Source organism: Hipposideros armiger, unplaced genomic scaffold, assembly GCF_001890085.2.
Source record: "Hipposideros armiger isolate ML-2016 unplaced genomic scaffold, ASM189008v1 scaffold_300, whole genome shotgun sequence".
Lineage (NCBI taxonomy): Eukaryota > Metazoa > Chordata > Mammalia > Chiroptera > Hipposideridae > Hipposideros > Hipposideros armiger.
This window is the reverse complement of record NW_017731650.1, coordinates 628138-641463: the sequence shown is the minus strand read 5'-3', so window position 1 is coordinate 641463 and position 13326 is coordinate 628138. Positions and strand designations below refer to the sequence as shown.

The 13326-nt window shown below is 33.8% G+C and overlaps 1 long non-coding RNA gene across 2 annotated transcripts in view; it reads right to left on the bottom strand.

The window, feature by feature from the left end:
* LOC109391718 (uncharacterized) overlaps nucleotides 1–13326 on the bottom strand; it is a 431571-nt gene that overhangs the window by 47013 nt on the left and 371232 nt on the right. For both annotated transcript variants that reach the window (XR_002125904.1, XR_002125903.1), the window contains exon 7: nucleotides 3365–3479. This is a non-coding gene — a long non-coding RNA (uncharacterized LOC109391718). The remainder of the gene's footprint in view (nucleotides 1–3364; nucleotides 3480–13326) is intronic.

Below are 13326 nucleotides of genomic sequence, written 5' to 3'. Positions count from 1 at the left end.
GAAAAATAACCAACTATTTAATTTTTTACTAGATACTAATTTTTTACATGTAAGAAACTTTAAAATCATCTTCTTCCACATTCTTATTTCATAAATCAGCTGCAAATTGGGAAAGTGAAAAGGATAAAGGGTCAGTTTTATAAGATAACTAGTGGTAAAAATGGCATTAGAATTCTTGCGTTCTACCTTTACTTCACTATTCAAGTTCAATGGTAGTGTTTATGATGCAAGTCTAAAAATCCAAGTTTATTCTGCATATTTTGTTAATGCCCAGAGAATAGCACAATCAGAATGTTTTGGACCTTTGACTAATTAATGTTAATTCCCAGTTCATGAAACTTTGCATGATCAATACCATTATATTCAACTTAACTTTTTTTTTTTTCTAAAAAGAACTATATATAGTCATGGGATGTGGAGTATAGTGTGGTAGTGGAGTCAAGGGAATTGTAGTAGATATGTATGATACTGGGTGGGGGAAGAGGGGTGGCCGATTGGGGGAGGGGGATTGTCACCTCGAGGGGTAAAAAGTATAACTATTGCACTGTGCTGTACAGCTGAAACTAATTCTAAAAAAAATGTGTATTTCACAATAAAAAAAAATAATTAAAAAAAAAGAACTATGGTTTCTTTTTTTTTTTAAAGAGGGATAGAAATCACATGTATATACTGCATTTTGTCTAATTATTCTGGAAATACCAGTTTTATAAACCACAATAATTAATATTCCTGGTCAATCTATGGTCTTAAAAGGCTTTTATATAGTATCGGGAATAATATAAAGAGAATATAGGCACTGCAAAATTCTAACAATGCCTCTTCCCCGCCGTATCTTGTCCAAACAACTCAAAGTATATAGGTAGTTTATCTCAGCTACAACTAGAAAATAGGACAAACCACATAAAATGCTTATCTGTAAGTTATAAAACATAATAAAACCGCTAAGTTACAGGATTTATAAAATGGAAGGTATCTTTTGTAGATACAAGCTACCGTAGTTCCCCATATATAAGGCACACCTTAATTTGGGGGCCTGAAATTTGAAAAAAATGTATTACATAAAGTTATTGAACTCAAGTTTTATTCATCATAAAATTCATACAACTCCTCCTCATCACTTGTGGGAAATGCAAGTAAAAAAATCTACAACCACTGTATAAGACGCACCAGTTTTTAGACCCCAAATTTTTCGAAAAATGGTGCATCTTATACATGGGGAAATACAGTATTTGACAGCATAATTTATCTTTTTCTTTCTAGAAATTTACACTCAGAAAGTATTTGATAAAGATATTTAGCGTATATGACTTTTGAATGCCCCTGGAGCTGGAATGATTTCATTATGTGCTCTGCTTTTTACCCTTTGGGACAGTGTATACCTACCCAGTAAATTTTGGTGATGAAAAAAATAATCTGTTTAACAAAGGCAAATACTAATACCCAAACAGGAAGAAGTAAACTAAATAATATTCATTGAATGTTTTCTTGGTGCTAGGTACAGGGTTAAGGAATTTACTTAAATTATTTCATAGATCAATCATTAAGTCTACTGAAATCCTTGATATTAAAATGTCATTAAGAATTTTAAGCCAATGTAAATCAGTTCAGTTGTTTGGTAAATGATGATTCAGGCTGCATCAATTTATAGTGAGGACAGCAATTACCTTTTATCATTAAATATTTAATATCTATAACTAATATTCATACATCTGACATTTCATTTTAAAATCAATCAAATTTTGTTAAGTGATCAAGTCTTAATTGGCCATAGGGGTCCCATGTGTTGATGCAGCCTTAATTCATTGAGTCCTTTTTTATGCTGGATATACATTTGTGAATGAATGTATGAATTAATATATCAACAGCTTATTTTGAGTTGATAAATTATATTTATGGGCTGATGAAGATCTCTCCACAATGACAATGAAGATGTGTCATAAGAGTTCAAGTTTCCATCCCCTTTACAACTTGTAATCCCTGAGATAAAGAATGATAATATTTTTCCAATATCTATGTTAATTCTAAAAGATACTAGGAGAAAGCCTGCTAAAAATTTCATCCCGGAGTCAAGTCTGTACTGGCCTTTAAGTGAACCTTACAAGCAGTTCTTTACCTCAACATTAGGACTAATAAGATATATATTCTTATAGACACGGGTACTCCTTATAGAATTATGCTTCATAGATAAATAAAAGGTAAAGAGCATTTTCTAAGTCAAAAAGAGATAAGGTAGGGATCATTTTTTTCTCTCTCAAATTTAGCATCACCTAGTCCTATTATTTATCAGCAATTTGCTCTTTTAGAACTTGTTCATGGCATTTATTCAAAACATAAATCATAGACTTGAATAGGAGGAAATGAACTAGGAAGAACATACAAGTAGAATATCTTTTTTCCAAAGTAGGAAGAGTACTTCTCTTATGAGATGTCTAATTGCTGAAAAATACATCATCTTTGTCGTGTGTGTGTGTATATTTGGGTGAATTTAGTCAATGCACTAAGTGGCCTTCACTAAAATACACCCTATGGAAAGAAAACGCATTTTCTTTAAACATAAGATATAATTCCATTGAGTTTCTGTTAATTATTTTTCCTTTCTAATTGAAACAGTCACAGAAATTAGAGTATGAATTTCATTATTCTAGAAAGAACATTAAAAGATGACATGTCTTTGAACAATTGTTTCAGAAATCCTTTTTTAAGTACATTTTCATTTTCTGGCATAGCTTGAATTGAATTCTAAACTTTCTGCTGCTTGTCCTCTAAGCCCCTCTGGTGAATTTAAATAGGCTTCCTTATATATTTAGTACATTCAAGAATTCTTTGTCACAGTGCCTACTCTGCTTTATTATTAGAAGGCTGTCTCGGAAGTCCGGCAGCCAGTTTGTTTTCTGCCATTAATAAAGAGTCTACTTTTTTCCCCACTTCTTTGAAGAAGTTGAAAAGACTCCATGTTGGGTGGAGGGGGGCCAGGAAGAGAGAGAAAAGTAAAGGGAACCGACTGTGGTGTAATCCCCCAACAAAAAATGCTGTCTAATGTAGAAACCTCCCTGAGGTTTACAAATGCACAGGCTGGGCTTTTAGTGTGATGAATAACAGAGTAATAACTTAGCCATGGTCAGGTCCCCCCCTGCTCTCCCGCCACCCAACCTCACTAAGAATAAGAAGTATACTATGAGAAAGACATTACATTTTAAAATCCTACAAAACCAAACGCTTCTGTTAGCTAGTGTTTCAACACTACCCAAATCTCATCTGAAGATGTTTGGAAACTGGAAAGACAATCACAATGTAAATCTCTAATTTCTCACAATTCACTTATATGACCAGAAAAATACATAGAACTGTTTCAAGAAAGACCTACCAATTTGGATGGATAAAATACAGATGTTGACTCATGGTCTAGGGAAAGCTAATTCAAAGGCAAGGAAAGATGATTCCACAGAATGGTCACTTGGTGCTCACAAATCATCAGATACCTACCAATAGAAAGGGAGAAATTTCTTAGAAACAACAAATGGTTAAATCTGCCTACATAAAAGAACCTGAAACACTCCCAAAACCTTAAAAGGCCAAAATAAAACCTAGGAGTTATTATTCTCATCTAATTGACCTAACAGATATAATCCATGATCATTCTTATACTTTTTTTGTTTGTTTAGAAATTAATTATTAAGTTAACAAACTTAAAATCACATTGCTTATATCAACAGTGAAAAATGTATTTCACCATATCAGAATTTTTCACTTTTAAATTTTCCATAAAATAGGCTTAGAATTAGCTGACTGATTATATAAAATAAAAGTATTTAACCTTAAATTCACTTAATTACCTTCAAGTTCCACCTGCTTTCAAACTTCCACAAGTAAAGACATTGCATACAAGTTAATATTATTGGCTAGTAATGCAATTCACCTTATAAAGCTACATTTAGTATGGGAAGATGAGGGGGAAAAGCAATATTCAGCAAAAATTGAAGATCACTCACTGAAAAAATGTGAATGATTTTATGATAATGTCTCAACATTTATGCTATTTTCACTAAGACTTAAAATATATATATATATATAGACATATCTATCTATTTATCTATCTATCATCTATCTATCTCTCTATCTATCATCTAACTACACACACACATATATAAATGCCTCAAGGTGTGTTTGGTCACCTATAGATCAGAAAACCAAATACGGAGATGACAGATAACAATACCACTTAGGTTTCTGCACAGTAAATATGTAGTTGCAAAGCTATACTAAAAAGTATATTTTTCAAATGCTTACAAATGGCCAGGATTTTTTAAAAGTTCGATTAGGAACTTTATTTTCCTTTCTAAATACCATCATTAAGAGATCACTGGGTCGTGAGTGTTAAATTAAATGAATAGTAAGAAATAAAGACAATAATCCAAGATATCAAAATGATGCCTGCATTTGCTGCCTACAGAAACGGTAGGCTGCACTGCATGTGTAAATGGCAAGAAAATTTGGGCGTTAGCTAACCCTTTATATCCTGCTCTTCCTGAAACTCATTTAAACAGGACAGCTTGTAAAACCATTTACATATTTATCAGGTGAATTCAACATGTACCAGCATTTCCTCTTGAAGAGGAATTTAAGGTAGTATACACCTCCTCTAATTCCATTAGTAATTAACTTGTACTATAATTCCCCTGAGATACTTATACCTCTCTTCTACACACTAGTAATGTAGCCTAATGTTTAAATGACTTTAGAATATCTCTATACCTCTTCTATAGCTTCACTGGAATACTAAAGTGTTAAGGACTTTTAAACTAAGAAAGATATTGATCCTATGAACCCTGAAATGAATTATAATCATATTATATTTGGTAAAATTCCAGAAGTGGCTTCCTTGATGGATCCTAAAAGGCTTTAAAAAAATGCCATTTTGGAAAACCGATGTTTTCATCACAGAGTTTTAAAGTTAAAAGCATGAGCATCACAATATTAACAGAGCAATACAAAAGAGACAAAAGAAAAACTAATACTTCATTGGTCTTTGAGGTAAGTGATGTTATTTAAAAAAAAAGGAACTTGAAGTTCATAGTAAATTAGCAAACGATGTGAGAAAGGAAAAGAATCAAACAGGGGTTAGTATACTTATGTAAAACAGTGATTTGCTATTTTAAAATTAAAATGTAAAAATAAGCTGGTGTCAGAGAGGAGGTGATCCCTCATTTCCACCGCATTGAACAAGCTCGCATCCGCAGCAGACAGCCCTTAATATATGCGTCTGGCTCAGGCTGGTCTCCCAACCAGGAAGCCATCGAATTGTTAATATCACTGCTTTTTTGGTATGCAACACACATCATTTCCTCGCTCTTTGTTGTAGATCTCTCCGTTTATTTTAAGCTTAGTATGATCTGATTTTCCAAATCATATTATACAGTCCCAAAACAATATTATCCTGTGACAGCTGCGATAGAAATACGAAAAAACTGTCCTTCATCATCCAGAAACAGCATAAATAAGTTTATATAAACAAAGTCACCCACTTACATCTTTACTCACCTTTCTGGGGTAAGAGAAAAGCTTTATCAATGATGCTCTCAGAAAAGACAGTTTATATATAGGAAAGTACATAGGGAGGGTTCAAAGAATACATGACGATTAGTAAAAAGTATATATTTTATAAGTGTTTATGGGAAAATAAACATCATTGCATTTTAAATTGAGCTTTGGTACCTTTCTTCAATGAAACAGAAGTTAATATATAGTGCGGTTCATAAATATGATAAAAGAAAATATTGCATTGGAAATAGCTTATATCTAATATCATACAGCAACAAACAACTATCCTTTACATTATTTTGGAACTAAACTGATGGAACATCTTATACATATTATTTATGATTATGTTAAAACAGGTGTCTGTACACATATACTTGTAAGTGATATTGTTTTATATAAGAAGTAGTTTCTGATCCTTTGTGTAAACATTGCAATTAAATATAATCAAGTTTCTGTGTACTTAATAGATGTATATACAGAGATCTTTGTATTGAGAAATTATGCTTTAAAAGTGTTTAATTACAATGAGAATGAAGTTAAAAAAAATAAAAGATAAATACTACCAAAAACCTTTACTGTTTAGATTACCTCCTTTCATTTACAGTTTTAAAACATATATATATATATATATATACACACACATACAGGCACACATTTAAAATTTGAAGATTCTGAAGAAATGGGATAGGTAATATACATAAAAATCCGAATACTTACAGTGTGAATACATGCTTAAACATCTCCTATTTGCCTTACATAGATGACAAATATGTTTATGATATTGTAAAGTCTATTTTTTAAGAAATATAACTCATGGGTAACTTGTATGCTGTGATATTTCAAATCATAAGTAATTATAACACATTCAATGAAAAGGTGAACAAAGACTCCATACAGTATTCTAAAATACATTCATAAATTTATTTTAACAGTGCAGATGATATAAATTTATAATACCCACGTAAATCATTAGAGTTAAAAGAGTGAAATTGCTTTGTTTCTTCTATTATGGAAAGTGTCCATTTTAGATCATAATATCTGCAACATTATTATAAAATTTTTGAACAGATTTAATATATTGATTCTATTTCAAAAAAATACTTATTTGATGTACCAATGGCTAATAATGTTCAAATACAGCACATTAGTTATAGGTGAAATAGTTACCTCTTAAGAAAATAAAATTCTTTTAAAACTATACATTTCAGATTCAGCTTATAGGTGATTTAGAGTCTGATTTCATAGGTGGTGTTTACTGATTTGTCTCACATAGGTCTATGAGATATACAAACTAAAATATAAAAACTAAAAGGTACCATATTTTTGCTAATTATTGATAACTCTCACTTGAACTCTTATAACAAGGGAACGTCTTATGATAAAAAGACATGTAAAGTATTTTGTCTGGTTAAAAATCTAAGGAAAACACTGGCAATAAACACCAAATATAAAGCAGCATTCTTCTTAATTCAGTAGTAAAATCTAATAGGGTCAGTAAAGAAGATTGTAAATCATTTTATTTCTAGGCCTCAAGCATGATTACAGCTATATATTACATATTCTGAGCCATAGTTACGTGGAGACATATATGATTTAAGTAGCTAATGTATATATTCTATGCATATGAAAAAAGTTATACATATATAAACCACTCTCTCATTATCTAAGGAGGTATTCTCTTAGACCAGCCACCTTAAAATACACCAAAAGTAGCATTTCTACACTTGTATTTTAATTTTTCTTCTTACACAGATATCTTATATTGCTTTTATATGGTCATTATAATATAGATGCAATTCAGTGAAACTCTGTAATCACTTTAGAGTACAGTTTCTGAAAATAGTATTTTTGGGGGTGGGTCATGGTGGAAACATTGCTGATTATAAAGAAGAGCATTGTTCTTTTCTTCTAGGAAGAATCTATGTATGTTCTTTTGTTCTGGTGGTAACTGCAGACAATCAATAAGGTCCAAAGCTGCTGGTTCCTCTCCGCCTAGGTCCCAAGAGCCTGACTTGTGATGTTACTAAAATACCTCACAAGTTAGGGTCTCAGGGACTAGGAAAAGTCTGGTTTGATGAGGTAGCATTCTTCTTCCAGTTATAAGGCTGGCTGAGAAATTATAGTTGGGTTCAGTTAAACTTTTTTTTCCTTTAAATAGTAATTAAAATACATACAAAGAAATATATATATATATATATATATATATATATATATATATATATATATGAGATATAAAAGTTAGGATGAGCTGAATATTCACGACGACCATGTACAGATTAATTCCAGACCTTAAAATAATGAAGAATATGAGAAACAATGCAAACAATGAACAGTTAAGAGTCATTGCATTAGATCCAAAGAAAGAGACTAAAAATGGGTTAAACTCTGTTTCTCGCAGACTTGTACAGCAATACCATAGCCTCTATTACATCAAAGAAGGATTATATCCCAGTTAATGGGACCATGATTGAAATTTTGCTTCCCATTACACTTCTATACAGCACAAGTGTTAAGGTGGGCCCAGGACATATAACACTATAAATCTGATTTAAATATACACTATTGCAGTTAAGAATAAAACAAAAAACTTTTTTGCATGTCATAATTTAATACCTCTGAAGCTTGATTTTTCTCTTTGAATCTCCAAACTATCCAGACAGCATATACTCCCATGCATACTCTGTAGCTATTTGAGCAATGACACTTAATCAACATAACTTAAAATGCTGGCAACATGCTAAGAAAAAAAAAAGATTCTATATCTTAAATAGTTGCATTAGAAAGCTCAATACTTTTGAAAATGCACAATCCCAATCCTGTATTCACTGAATTTCCTTCGATCTGTTAGCCTTGTTTGTGGTTCGAGAACAGAATTTGTACTTTAGGAATAACCCAAGGTTTAGTAGCATAGAACGAAGGGTAAAACCATCGGACCAGCCATAACATAAAAGTCCTGGCCACAGAAGTGGCACCTGGTTCTTCTGAAGTGGTTGATCTTAAAAGGGAAAAGAGGAGGAGGAAGAAAAAACAAAACAAAAACAAAACGCAAAGAATTAGAATGTTTTCCTGCAGAACAGGTGAATCATCCATTTTCAAGTAAGCTGTAAGGAAAGCTATGCTGAACAAAATATTTGCTAACTGGCCCCCCTCCTCCACCCTAGTACCACACCCCTTTCCAACCACCACCCCCACCCCCTGTCCAGATCTTTACTTTGCCTTGTAAGACTTTAAATATTCTGCTCCATGATGTAATGCATCATTATATAAGATCTCTTTCTGTTTATCATTTGATTTTCCATACTGAATCAGTTATGGCTTAAAATAGTAAATAGTTTTTTTGTTTTTTTTTAAATCAAACAAAAAAGCAGCACTCACAAAAAGCAAAAAATTAAACAGTCCTTAGATATAAGTCCATGCTTTTCCTTAAAACTGAATATGGCTTTACAATTTTTGACCATAGCATTCAACCAATTATTAGAATGAAAAATCTCACCCCTCCATAAATATGACATTAACATAATTATACCACCCCCATCACGGAGACCCATCCTCCTTAGGGAATACATCTGATGCTCCAAAGATGGAAATCAGTCAGATTTTAGTTGCTCTCCAACGTACCTTTGCTTCTCACTGACTGACTGGCTTTTACCCTCCACGCACTCACACGCCACCCCCTCCCCTCGGCTAGACACGGATGCCCGAGCGAGCACGCGCGCGCGCAGGCATACAGACGCCCTGCGAGAGGCGAGGCAAAGCATCTGATGCTGACTCAGAGCGCTGTGTGTGCAGGGGGTGGCAGCGGCTGGTATTTTCACTGCGTTCATCATTAACATTAACTCACAGTCTAGCATCCACCCTCTCCCAGACCTGCGGGACTGCAGCATTTGCATGACGCTGTCACTCTAGCCTTTGCAGGTCAGATGATGGAAGAAAAAAAAAAAAGAACCGACGAAAGAAAGAAAAGGAGTGAGAAGAAAAAGCCCCGGGGCTTTAATAGGAAATGCCTTTATTTCTTCCAGGGTCTCTTTTTTTTCCCACCTTTCTACTGTCTGTGTGGCTAAGTCTCAGTTGTTTGACATCTTTCTGGCAGAAAATATCTTGTGGTTCAATTCGCCAGTAGTCAGTTGGTCCTGCCTTCACCTCACACTCCCATCTCCACCCCTTTTCCCCCTTAATCAAGAGGACAGGTCTCTAAATGCAGTTGTAGAAACAGGCTCTGACCCAGGCTCATCCCGGATCCACTACCTCAGGAAGCCGGCATCCAGACTCTCATGTGATAGAAAGAGGAGTGATGCCAGGATCTCTAACAGTCATAGACTGTACTCTATACCGTCTCCGCCCACCCCTCAACCCCCCCACGAAAGGGCAAAACAAGTCTTTCCAGCTCTATATGAAGCCCCCAAACAGCCCAAGAGACACATGAGTGACACTGACTTGTATACATCAATCATTTCTATTTAATAATGGAACAAATTACGATTTTAATAAAAATAGTTGCTTAATATATTTATTAGCTATGCCCTCATTTCACAGGAATTATAAGATCTGCCAGCATCTGAATCATCAATATGATTTAAACTGTGTTGAAATCTTAAGTGGCTGGAATGAAATCAACCAATAGGCTATTAGTATATATTTTTTTTATTTTTTTGATATAAAAACATTAAAAATAATAAATAGTTGAGTGTTAGTATGTAATATGTACGTAAAAGATTTTGAGATTCAGAAATGTTTACAGGCTACAATTAAATATTGAATATATGTTTCCATAAAATATGGATTTGTGTACATACATGAAAACAATCTATATGCATTGTTATAAAAGGAAGTAAAATATTTGGCTGAACACAGTTATGTTTGTGCTGCTGTGTTTCACAACACAAAAGGCAGCATATAGGTATTTATCCAGTTCCTTTGTTCTTCAATTGTTCCCTTTAATGACAGAATGTGGTAAACTGCCTACCTTTCCTTTTTACATGAGCAATATGTCTGAATTACTTGCCAGAGAGAGCTAGCCATCGGTGACTCTGCAGCATACAAGAAATACATACAAAGGAAAAAGAAGTACAGCAATTCTCAAGCCAACTCCAGTGCTGTCTGATGCTGTTGAAATTTTAGTTTACTCATACAGACAGATCCCAGCATGCACTGCGGCACTGCAGGACCAACTAAGGTACCAGTTTGGCAACAGATCTGTGGCAACAAACATGAAGGACAAGCATTTGCAGAGGTTCCAAAGAAAACATCACACAACCCATAATGAGAAAGAAGCGTCTGCAGGCTGATATGTATCTCTAAAATCAGCTCCTAGAGGCTCCTGATTTGAACGAAAAGGAAAGAAGAAAAACTCAAGCGCAGAAACAAAACACACACACACACACACACACACACACACACACACACACACACACGAAGTGGGCACCGGAAGGAAACATGGGATTAAGTACACACTCTCATGAGAGAGGGAAAGGAAGGAAGGAAAAGAATAAGAAAGGGAGGAAGAAAAGGAAATGCAGAAATGGGAAGTGGGCGGGGAATGAAGGGAAAAAAAAGGAACAGAGAATAAAGAGCAAAGAATCACTGAGCATTGAAGCGATAAATAACATGAAATTAGATTGCAGAAACCAGAGATTCGGGAATAGCGTTCAAGTTTAGAGTTTAATGAAAAACTATAACAGAAATTAATGCATACACAGCATCGCTTTAAACACTGGTTGTCAGTAACAGTGACACGCCTGCTGTCTTCTTCCTGTTCTACTTCTTCCTGTTCTTCTAAATCTACTGGTCATCTCTTAAAGTCTCTTTGCTCAGAGAGCCATTTTTTTTTTAGCTCTCCAACATCTGTGTCCTCCATGCTATTTTTTTTTTCTAGACAGTTGCCCACAATTCTCTGGATAAATTAATGTCATGACCTCGCTGTGGCTATCAGACATAAAATGTCGACTATTTTAATAATTGAACATGTGCTTACAGCAAACTGCCTACTGATATCTTAGCTCTGTGGACCGTCTGCATACGCACCTCACTCCTAGCTCTGCAAATCAAAAACAATAAATGCAAATACCAGTGTTTTGTTTTTTGTTCCCCTAATCCATGCTATCTCTTTTTTATTACATGCAGAAACAGACACACACATCACTTACTTAACTTACCGGAAGGCATAAAAATATAACCAAGGAGGCAGAAAAATAATAATTATAACTAAATGGCCATGCATTTAAAATATTTATATCCAGACAGGGTTTAGCCAGTTTCAAGTGCCCAGGCTTCTGTCAAGACCATCATTAGGGCCAATGGGAATGCAGACTTGATTATAATCAATATTTATTTGAAAGAAGATGTTGTAATCAATCAGTTCAATTACCACTGTCACAGACATGGGTTTAAGGTCTCTTCTGATTCGAAACCACTAATCATCAATACCAAAACATCCCTGAATGAGACTCTGACTATGGTTAAAGTATTTACAATGTAAAATTTTTCTCTCTGTTTTATATTTAATTTAAACAATGTGATACATGCATGATCTTGCTAGGCCAATTATTTTGATATATTATCTGAGTTTTGTTCTGTTAACCTAAAGAATAACTAAGATATATCTGAATATATATCAAGTGACATATTGACTTAAGGAAGCAATAACTACTCTGAAATACTTTAACACAACCTGTCTTCTACCTTACTCCTAAGGCAGGGATCTTTTATTTCTTATAAAGGCCATTTAAATTCAGTTTTATTATGGGAATTATATGTTAAAACAGGTTTAAGGTAAGGGAGAAGGAGAACAAACAACGATCTACAGTTCAAACTTGGAATCAAAAGTTATGGATGTGCAGAATATATTGTTTTTCATTACTTGCCTATAGTCTTTGTTTTACTTAAACTACACTCTCCAATAAGGTGAGACAAGCCACATGTAGCTATTAAAATTAAAATTAAATAAAAGCAAAAATTTAGTTCCTCTGTTGCCTGGGCCATATTTCAAATGTATAATAGCATACATGGCTGATAGCTACTATTTTGGACAATGCATCTATAAAACATTTCCAACTTTGCAGAAAATTTTATTGGACACTGCTGACTTAAAACTGTCCTTGTGAAAGGTTTATAGCGCTACTGATCATTTTGTCCCCATACTTTCATTCCAGTCTATTTTAAGAGAATGATTCTATATTTATTTGAAGATCTAAAATAAGAGAATTTCATTTGACTGAAGAGGATCTAGTGGTTTTTATTTACTAATAGTTTTGACATATGCAAGACCACTTAAGGGGAAGTGTTATACAGAAATGAACTTTAAGGTATTTAAAAACAAACAAACAAACAAAAAAACAAAATCAGAAGACACACACAAAAAATACTCAAGCTAACATCGCCAAATAAATCTAAGAGATGCTATGTGTCTACCTTTCCAGAAGTGAGAGTCCTCATCTTTTTAGTGTCAAATAACACATACCACATATTTCTGTTTTCAATAAGGATGGGATATAATGGTAGTTTGAGTAGCAAAAGTCCAGAGAAAGAACAATTTTTAAAAATCCTTTGTATATGGAAGGAACTGCAGTTAAGTGTGGCAACAACTATGGTTAGATTTCTTTCTTTTTTTTTGAAGAGAAAAGAAATAATAATTAATGAACAAGGGAGACAAGAATCAGATACCGATGAACCAGGATGATCTGCTGGGAATGTTCTATTAAATAAAATGCTGAGGAAAAACAGGTGTGTGTGTGTGTGTGTGTGTGTGTGTGTGTGTGTGTGTGTGTGTGTGTTTGTGTGTAGACCTTGTTA